A 10775-nucleotide genomic window follows, 5' to 3' on the forward strand; every position below is an offset into this window, starting at 1 on the left:
GTTTAAGTATGCAAGTTAGGTCTTTTTCATTAGAATATGGTATTGATGTAGTTGTTAATCGTGGTCTAGCTGCAGAACATGCAATGCAATCTTCTGTAGTTAAAGTATGGGCGGTATACTGTACCCATTTTAGCCAAGTATTTTCATTCATTTCGTGCCCTGTTTCAATTTTAATTGCTTCGGTTAGGGAAATTAAATCATTTTCTGGAGCAGGTTTATTAGGTTTCAAAATTGTTGTTTGGATGTAGCCTTCAAAATTTAACTTTAGTTTTCTATTGCAGGGTACAGTATCAATTTTTGAACACTGGAATCCTATAGAATAGATTCCAGAGTCATTAAGTGTTGGATTTTTAATAGATAATACTAAAGGATTGCATCTTTGAGTAATTGATTTGCGCCCTCTACAATGTTTTAGGTCCTTTTGATAAGAAGCATGATTTTTCCTAACTTTTGTTAAAGTAATTCTCTGTTGTAAGCCAATTTCAAAAGTATCTTTTTCTTTATTATATTGTCCACTGGTACTTGTTATAACTCTGGCGATCTCTATAACCTTATCATTTTGAGCATTTACCTTGGTCAGACATGTATCTTTGCAGACAATTTGTACATTTAAGGCATGGTCTATAGCAGGTGCGTCTTGCATACAGTCTAGTACTTCGCATACATCAAAAAGTACGTTGCACGTTTGTCCTTCATAACAATATTTTAGAAGTTTTGGTGTCCCTCTCTTTACTCTTTTCAGTGCCCATTGTCTCTTACCTGTATTGTTTGTTGTCAGCTCGGTTGTTGTTTTGATTGTTGGCTGTCCGAGGCCATTCTCAACACTTCCATGAATAAGGGGAACGTACCAACACACTAGAACAATAGAAATTAGCATAATTAGTGTGATCCAGAATAGACAATGAAAATTTTCCAAAAGTTTTTTCAAAAAATATGGCTTAAAAAATGGCCTATACTCTCCTTCTCCCGCTTCTTCTTCTCCCCCTTTCTTCCTCCTCTTCTGGAGCCCCAGTGTCAGAAGGTGGTCGGGGTTGTTCATCAGGGTCGCTGTTTCCAGCGATGTCTGGATTTGGTCGGCTTTCTTCATTCTGCATGGTAGATGTGGTGGCAATGTCAGTTTGGATTTGGGTTAGACTTCGTTCACTTGGGTCTACTGGTGACTTAAAGCAGTGTGATAAATGGTACCACACTTTAGATGTTTCTTTTTGAACTTGTACTGATCTTCCAGTGGACTGTAGAACTTGATATGGACCAGTTTGATATGGTTGAGTCCAGTTGTGTCGTTTGTGTACCTTCACATACACAAAAGATCCCGGGGTTATGTTCATCTCTGGATCAATTACATCTTCAAGATCATGTGTTCTTTGTCTACATTTATGTAGTTGCATCACTATTTCTTGGAGCTGCTGAACATATGAGTGATGTTGTTTGTCCCATTCTATAAATGGTGTATCTTCAGTGAATGAGCCTTCTGGTTTATGCATTTCTCTGCCTGTTAATAGGAGATGAGGAGAATATGACGTGGTTTTGTTCACGCTATTTCTGATGTCCATCAAAACAAAAGGTAAGGCAGTGACCCAATCAAGTTTGGTGGTTTTCCAAACCTTTGCAAGTTTTCTTTTGACAGTGGCATTCATCCTTTCACATACCCCTTGACTGGCCGCATGATAGACAGTACCAAAACGTTGGGTGATATTAAGAGCCTTTAGCACATCACGGACTATTTTAGCAGTAAAATGTGTCCCGTTATCTGACCTTATGACGTGTGGAATGCCAAATCGTGGGAAGACATCAGTAGTTAGGTGCTTAACTACTTCCTTGGCAGTTTCCGTCTTGCAGGGGAACGCTTCAACCCATCTTGTATACTCACAGACTATGACCAGTAGATAGCGATATCCTCGAACTCTCATTTCTGGACCCATGTCTGTAAAGTCCATGACAATTCTTTCAAAAGGCTTATTGGGAAGAGTATAAGTTCCTGGCGGTGGTTTACAAGCTTTCTTTGGATTCATGGTTTGACAAATGCGACAATCATCTATCCAATATTGCATGATAGACTTCATGTTTGGGTGCCACCACAAATCGATATGTTTGAGGATGGCTTCGTAGCTACGATGAGTAGGGGTGTGGTATTCGTCGTAGAGCATCTGCAGCAGTGAGATAGGAGCCACAATTCTTCCTTCATGATTTCTCCAGATTCCTGAAGGATCTTTAATGGCCCCACGTTGTTTCCAAGCACCATGTTCGTATGCTCCAGCTGCTTCTTGAATTTCTCTTATGTATGTTGCATCGATCAGGTTTGCATCAGGTAACTTCTCAATCTTTTCTTCAGTGCAAACAAGCATGTTTCTTGGATTATAATTTGCAGCTTTCTTTGCAGCTTGATCTGCGGCTTGATTGCCCAGGGAAATGGAGTCTGTTCCCTTGGTGTGAGCTTTGCATTTCATGATAGCAAGTCTTGATGGCAATTGGACAGCATCTATCAGTTGTTTGATCAGTTGTTCATGCTTAATTGGAAGGCCGGTCCCAAGTTTGAAACCATTTCTGATCCAGCCAGCTAAAGACAATGTGACAGTCTTGTAAGCATAAATTGAGTCTGTATAGATGTTTACTGCTTTGCCTTCTGAAAGTTGTAGTGCTCGTAACATTGCTGTTATTTCAGCTACTTGTGCAGAACCTTTTGCTATCTGCTGGGCTTCCATCAGACGATATTGGTTAGAGGGCAGTTGTTCCACCACTGCATACGAGGACACAATATGACCTTCTTTTGCTCTGTATGCACATCCGTCACAGAAAATGGTCATCTCTGGGTCTGAAAGAGGTGTAGTATGCAAATCTGCTCTCACATACAGTTCAGTTCTGACTTTTTCTTCACACACATGTGAAAGTCCTTCAGTCTCCATATTTACTGCCATATTGGTATTTCCTCCTTCAAAAGTAATATGGGACTGTTTCAAAGTCTTTGAAATATGATTGGATCTTCGTGCAGTAGTTATGAACAAACGAGAGTTGAGATAAGCAAGTATCCCATGTTGAGTGTGCACCACCAGTGGATGATTTTGTACAATATGTGAAGTCTTCTCAATTGTCTTTGCCAGAGCAGCCAGATAACGAGCACAACCAGGTTGAGTTTGTTCATGGGGATCCAACTTACAAGAGTAGTGTTTCAGCACTCTTCGGCTCTGATGATGCTTTTGATAGAGAACAGCTTGGACAAATGATTGTTTCTCTGTCACATCTAGATGGAAGGGAATGTCATAATTTGGAGCACATAGGCTGCATGCTGCACAAATAGCTTGTTTTGTCTTGATAAATGCTTCTTCAGACTCCGTCGTCCACTGTAAATTGGCTGAGAGGTTATGCATACCATGGGGCTTAATGAGTTCTCGGAGGGGCGTTGTGAGTTCGGTATAGCCAGGGACGTACTCCCTAGAGTAATTGCAGAGTCCCAGGAAACTGAGCATTTGACGTACCGTAGTTGGTTTTGGAGTACTCAGGATAGCATCTTTGTTGTTGGCAGACACTCCTTGCGCACCGTTCGACACCTCTCGTCCGAGAAAATGCACAGTTTGTCTTGCAACTTGTATCTTTTGCCTTTTTACCTTGTACCCCTTTTTCGACAGATGTGTGAGCAGTTGTACTGTTGCTTCTAGGACCTCTTTTGCCGTTTTTCCAGCGATGAGGATGTCATCCACATAAGTGATCAGAGTGCATGTCTCTGGAAACTTCAAATCTGCCAGGTCTTGTCTTAGGAAGTGGCTGAAATAACCGGGACTGTGTTTCCATCCCATGGGCATTCTTCGGTAGGAATAGACTTTGTCTCCGTGTCTGAAAGCAAAGTACCTCTGGGAGGAGGCCTCCAAGTTGATTGTGAAGAATGCATTTGCCAAGTCTAAGACAGTGTAATACTTATGCTCTGGTGACAGATTATTCAAGGCGATGTAGGGGTCTGGCACTGGATATGATTCTCCAGCTGTAACTTCATTGATTGGACGGAAGTCTTGAACCATCCTCCAGTTCTGCAAGTCCGATTTCTTCACTGGAAAGAGAGGTGTGTTGTATTCTGATTCAGTTTCATATATCACTCCAGACTCCAGCAATCCATTAATAGTTTCTTGAATCCCCATTACTTGGTCTTCTTTGAGTGGATATTGGGGATGGTATATCGGCTTGCTTGTGGTGAGTTGCACTTTAACAGCATGTTTCGTCTGACCCACATCATTCGGGTGCATCATCCATATGTGTGATGGTACTTGGGCAAGATACCTCTCTGTATCCGGATGATTCTCGAAAATTCGTTGTCTGGATTGCTTGGATGCTCTTGTGTTATCTTCAGAGCCCTGAGGTAGCACAATTCTGAATATTTTGTGTTGTGAGTTGTAGAACACACCTCCGATTTCGGTGGCTTCATACTGAAGACTTGAAGCCAGCTTGACCATTGGACCAAGTTGTCTTGGTGAATGATGTTTGGATATGGCCAGCGATACGTGTGGTGTGCTTTCTTCACTCCCCCTGGAATACGGTTTCAGTTCTTCTGGGAGGGAGACTGCGAGTGCCATACCTTGAGGGCCCAAGTAGAGATATGAGTAGTTCACTCGAAAAGTCTGTCCATCCACCTTTTGCCATAATTCGTCATAGGTCTCATCATCAAGTGTGGAGTAGTATAGAGTGACATGCAAGGGGTCAAAAGGTTCACTGAGTGGATATAGTGATCTTGCCCATGTTTTGTAGTTTTGCCATAATGCTGATGCAGTGTTACCTTTTTCTGGATCTGTGAGTATTTCTGTCCAATAGATTGTGACTTGTGACTTTGAGTCTTGAGCAGTATCTGGAGAAAGGTACAAGATCTCAGTGGTTTTACACATAGTTGCATCTCTCAGTATCTTGAGGGTTTCACATCGGTCCAGTATTTTGTGACCTTCGGGGCAAAACACCACTGACAATGATAATTTGCACATCAAGTCTCTTCCACATATGGAGATACTGCAGTCAGGCAAGTATAAGAATTCTTGTTTCACTGTCTGTTCATTCATTGTTACTGCCAATGGTTCAGTAAAAGTTCTTACTTCTGGTTCTCCCACACAGCCGGTTATGGACATAGTCTTCGATGAGAGTGGAAATTTCTGTCGAATGCAGGATACTGTGGCTCCTGAATCCACCAAAAATTTAATCTTTTGTCCATTTACCTTCAAGACCACCATTGGTTCGCTCTTCCATGGTTTTAGCGAATGGTCTGGCTGTAGGCCCCTTCAGTAGTCATAGTGTTCATCCAAGGATCCAATGAACATCTCTTCCTCCTTGATAGTAAGCTCCGACGTTCATGAGTCTTCCATTTGGAGGTGGGGGCATTGGACCGGCTGTCTGCTGTGGCATCATTGGTGGCTGCTGTTGTCGGTTGTATCTCTGCATTGGTTGCCTGTATTGTTGAAAATTGTGTGGCTCTTGCCTTTGTCCTTGAGATGCTAAGGGACAACTTCTTCTCCAGTGTCCTATTCCATGACATAGGTGGCACTGATCACGTCTTGGATTGTTCATGTAGCCAGTACCTTTGTTTCTTCTGGGGTCTCCAAAACCTCCTTGGTTCCTTGATTGAGGACCGTTGTAAATCATCACTGGCACATTTGGTATTGACATAGGCTGACCTGTTTGGGAGTTGGGTATCACTGCTGTTGCTTGTGGTTGCTGTGTGTTCATCACCATCTTGATTGCAGTTGTTAGTTGTTTTGTGACAGATAACATGTCTTCTTCAGCAGGGTCTGACTGTATACTCATCACATTTGTGTTCTTATCTTTCTTCTTCTCTTTAACTTCAGTTTGGTATTTCTGCAATTGCAACTTCACAGTAGCCAGTTCCAACTCCTTCTTCTGGTCCTCAAACGCCTTCCTGTTTCTCTGCCACTTGTTTATTTCATGATTGCAATGTGCATCAAAGTCGTCTTCAGTCTTACGGTACAGCCCCATCACATTTTGCAAAGCCTCTTGAACCTGGTTAGGCATCCCCTTGACCAGAACAGACCTGAACATGACTGACATACCAGTTCCTGGCTCAATTGGTTCTCCAGTGACATCATGATATAGGCTTGTGGCACGTTGCTTGAAGCTGTAATAATCTTCAGTATCTCTCATCTGCATGGATAACAACTCTTCTGTCACAATGCATGGATATCGTGTCCTGAGTTTCTTCTTCCAGGATGTCTCGGAAGATGTGAATGGCATTGTTATTCTGTAGCCGCATTCTCAATCTTCTTTCTATGGCTTTTCTGATGTTATCAGCGACTGTTTCATCGGCAGCTTTGATTAGGGCAGCTTGCATGTCTCCCCAACATAGTTTATCTCCAGCCGTCTGCTTCAGGAGAGCTCTCATCCATGGCAGGCCTCCTTTGGTCAGCTTTGGTAGGGTGAGCATCAGGGCACTCCAGTCCTTTAATGTGAATGGCTGGTAGACCACTTGTCGGCCATCCGTCCTTATTGGAAAGACAGTTGCAGGTTCTCTTTGTTGGATGGGATTGATGGTACCGTTGATGTATGCCTCTTCGTATCGAGTCTCTTCAACAGTTCCGCTGAACGATCCATCAACTGAAAAGGGTTCATCATTTTGTTTCATTGAGACTTCAGCCATAGCACCTCTAGTTTCATCTTCTTCAGTCCTTGAGAGCAAACTTCCGCTTGTCTTCGTTGTCATCTCTTGGTCAGGCATCATTTCTTGTCTTTGCATGCGTCTCTCGTCATCACTTCGCTTCAGCTTTTTCTCAGTTTCAATAATATGAGCCAGTGCAGCTACTTGGTTTTGGACAGAGTCAATTTTTTCTTCTATTTCTCTTGAGCATGCTCCAACAGATGTTAATGCCAACTCTCCTCCAACTACCTTGTGAGTTATCTTCGGGGTCAAGCATGCAGCCAGGTCTGATGTCATCATGGAAGCAGAAGATTTCCTCAGCACTGGGTTTTTGCTGGTGGTACCTGAATATGGTGGGGGCAGAGCAGCTTTTCTGGACATCTCATACCAGCATTCTTCATCATGTGGGGATGGACTGGTTGCATACCGTAAAGTACTGTTGAGACGTGGAACATCATCATCTGTGTTGTCTTCATCCCATCTTTGTGATCTTTGATTTTTCTTTAGTACTTTACTGCCAGTCACTTCTTCTTCTTCATCAGAATTTTCAGGTTCTTCCCAGGACTTTCTGTGCTTAGAGCGTGTGGCATATTTGTGTGATGTTTTATTTTCTTCAAGGGTTGGATATACGCCTGCTGCAGGTTCGTTCGGTTTCTCTCTCAGCAGTTCTTCCTTCAGGGACACTTCCTTCTCCTTCGGCTTAAGAACCAGGATAGAAGACAATTCTTTCGTTTCTTTTATCACCGTCATCTCCTTTGCCCATTTATGCATCTTCTTCGCCATTCTCATCTCATTCTCGTACTTCTGTATTTTTATTTGACTCTTCATCTCATTTTGTGCTTTTGTATCTTCAATTGGTTCACCTTTCTTACTAAAGCACTTCGGGTTGGGTCCAATTGGCACTGTTTGATCTTCTCCTTGTAGTAGTTTTTGATGTTCTTCCATTGTTCTTCTGTGGGGGCAATGGCATCTTTTCCACCATGGATCATTCCTTTTTTGACATATTTTTTAATAATGACTTGAATGATGGACTGGGTTTCTTGGGCCTTTTTGGATCTGCCTCCTCCTGCAGGGCTTTATTTTTCCAGAATTCTACCAATTGGTCTAGCGTGATGAACTGGGACATTGTGATATATATTGTATTATAGTATTTTGTTAAATTACCCTCTCGGCTACTGTATAACAATTTGGATATTGTTTTAAATTTGTTGTCAAGTCTATGATTTTGGCAGAATGAGTCACTATTTAATGAACAGTTTGTCTTTCACTATCTACCTGTGGACTCTAAAGGGGTTTTGATCTCGAAGGGGGCGTCTTCGTTCCCTCTTCCTGTCTTTAATTTAGTTTCTAAAAAAAAAAGAAAAAACTTAACTTAGAATGAGTTACTATTTAATGAACAGTTTGTCTTTCACTATCTACCTGTGGACTCTAAAGGGTTTTTTGATCTCGGAGGGGGGGCGTCTTCGTTCTCACTTCCTGCCTTTAATTTGGTTTCTAAAAGAGAGAAAAAACTTAACTTAGAAGACTTAGAAAGAGCTCGAAATTCACCCAAAAGCCAGCATTATCCTATTTAGTACTTGATTAAGATCATTTATTTTATTTATTCTTTATTTTATTTATCGCTTATTTATTTTACTTTATTTTATTTTATTTTATTTTTTATTTTTTTTTTTTTTAAGTTTTATTTTCAATTCAATTTAATTTTTTCCGATTCCAATTTCAATTCAATTTTTTTTTTTTTTTTTTTTTTTTTTTCAATTTTCAATTTTAATTTGTATTATTTATTTAATTATTTATTTTATTTTTTAATCTTTTTTTTTTTTTTTTTTTTTTTTTCCAATTTCAATTCAATTTTTTTATTTTAATTTGTATTAGTTATTTATTTATTTATTTTTAAATTAAAGAAGTATTATCTTATTTTATTTTTTTTAAGTTTTAAAATTATTCTTTATTATAAATATATTCTTTATTATTATTATTATTTAAATTTAACAATCCTGCTAATTATTATTATAATTTAATTCTGTTTATTTCTATTAGTATTATTTAAAAAACAGTTTTAGATAACACCTTTCAACAACTACACTTCACTCAGCCCCAACAGGGCACGAACAAAGATTCAATCAATAATGACTAGACCTGACCAATAGCGACCTAGGCCCAACAATCACTCAATCTCCATCCTAAATAAACATCCAACCAACAACTAACTGACCTGCGCCACGTGCAGCTACCCACACCTAGTCAATGATCAACCAACCACCAGCGCATGCACCTGCAAACGCACACCCAAGTATCAACCCAAATTGACACTCAAACATGCGTCCACAAATACACACACAAATGGCTAGCCAAGGACCAACCAAGCACAAAACTAGCATGAACAACTACACACAACACAAGCCAATAAATTCCAAATCAAGTGCTCACTTAAGGCCACAACCAAACAGTCCCTAAGCCCGAATCACCACCAATTAAGTACCTGCACTTCACTAAGGCCAAATAGGGTGCAGCCATTACAAAGTGCCACCCAGTTTTACTTCACATCCACCTAATAATGCAAAAATGTAAACTACAAAATGCCCAACAATTGTACAACAACAGCTTCACTTCATATCCATTAAGCCTTGCGTTTTCCTTCCAATAGAGTTACATTACAAATACTTTAAACTTTTCCCCAATTTGCATTTCCCAGCTCTCAAAATAAAATCTTAAAGTAACAATTTTTTTTTTTTTTTTTTTTTTTTTTTTAATTTGGGGTCTATCTTCAATCTGTCTTCACACTAATGAGTTAATTACCAGATTAGTTAAGTAATTAAATAATACATTTTTGTTTTGGTTAGTAGACCCTACTTTAATGGATAATGTACAATTTTGGAACTCAAAACCTCCTGCAACTCTTAATTTCCACCACTGCATTGTGTTCGTTGGTTGTACAGTGATACAAATTAAGTTGAGCCACGTTATAGGAGAAACCTGGAGACAACTTGAACTTCAAAATATTTAATTTAATTTAATTTAATTTAATTTAATTTAATTTAATTTAATTTAATTTAATTTAATTTAATTTAATTTAATTTAATTTAATTTAATTTAATTTAATTTAATTTAATTTAATTTAAATTTCAATTCAATTCAATTCAATTCAAATCCAATTCCAATTCAATTCAAGTTCAATCCAAATTCAATTCAAATTCAACCCAAATTCAATTCAAATTCAACTCAAACTCAACTTAAATTCAATCTAAATTCAACCCAAATTCAATCCAAATCTAATCTAAATTTAATTTAATTTAATTTAATTTAATTTAATTTAATTTAATTTAATTTAATTTAATTTAATTTAATTTAATTTAATTTAATTTAATTTAATTTAATTTAATTTAATTATTTTTTTTTTTAATTTTTATTTCTTAATTTATTTATTTATTTTATGAAATTTGTCAAAATGAATAAGTGCCTCAGTTTTGATGAAGAAATGAGTTCTGCTGTAACAAAGTTGTTTTTGTAGTCATAAATTATCCCAGGACAACACAAGGCTCAACCTTTCACAATGAGAAGCAAAACCGTCATCCCACAACCATCAAGCATCCAATAAATGCAAAGCAATATCCTTATTTCAAATACATTGAGCAATTATCCATAAACAACTAACAAATGTAAAACCATAGCTTCATTCCACATGCATTAAACAATTATCCACAAATAACCCAATAAACGCAAAATAATAGCTCTGTTCACATAAATCAAACAATTATCCACCAATATCTAGTAAATGCAAAACATTAGCTCCATTTCACTTAAATAAAACAATGATTCACACAACTAGTAATTGCAAAATATTGGCTTTCTTCCATTTAAGTCAAACAATTATCCACCACTAATCCAATAAAGGCAGAACATTAACATTATTCCACATAAATCAATTATCCAAAAATAACTAGTAAATACAAAACAATAGCTTTATTCTACTTAAATCAAACAATTATTCATGAATAATTCAATAAATGCAAAACATTAGCATCATTTCACATAAATCAATTATCCACAAATAACTAGTAAGTACAAATCAATAGCTTTATCCTACTTAGATCAAACAATTATTCACAAATAATTCAATAAATGCAAAACATTAGCATCACCTGACATCAATTAAACA

The sequence above is a fragment of the Periophthalmus magnuspinnatus genome, chromosome 24, assembly GCF_009829125.3.
Source record: "Periophthalmus magnuspinnatus isolate fPerMag1 chromosome 24, fPerMag1.2.pri, whole genome shotgun sequence".
Taxonomy (NCBI): Eukaryota; Metazoa; Chordata; class Actinopteri; order Gobiiformes; family Gobiidae; genus Periophthalmus; species Periophthalmus magnuspinnatus.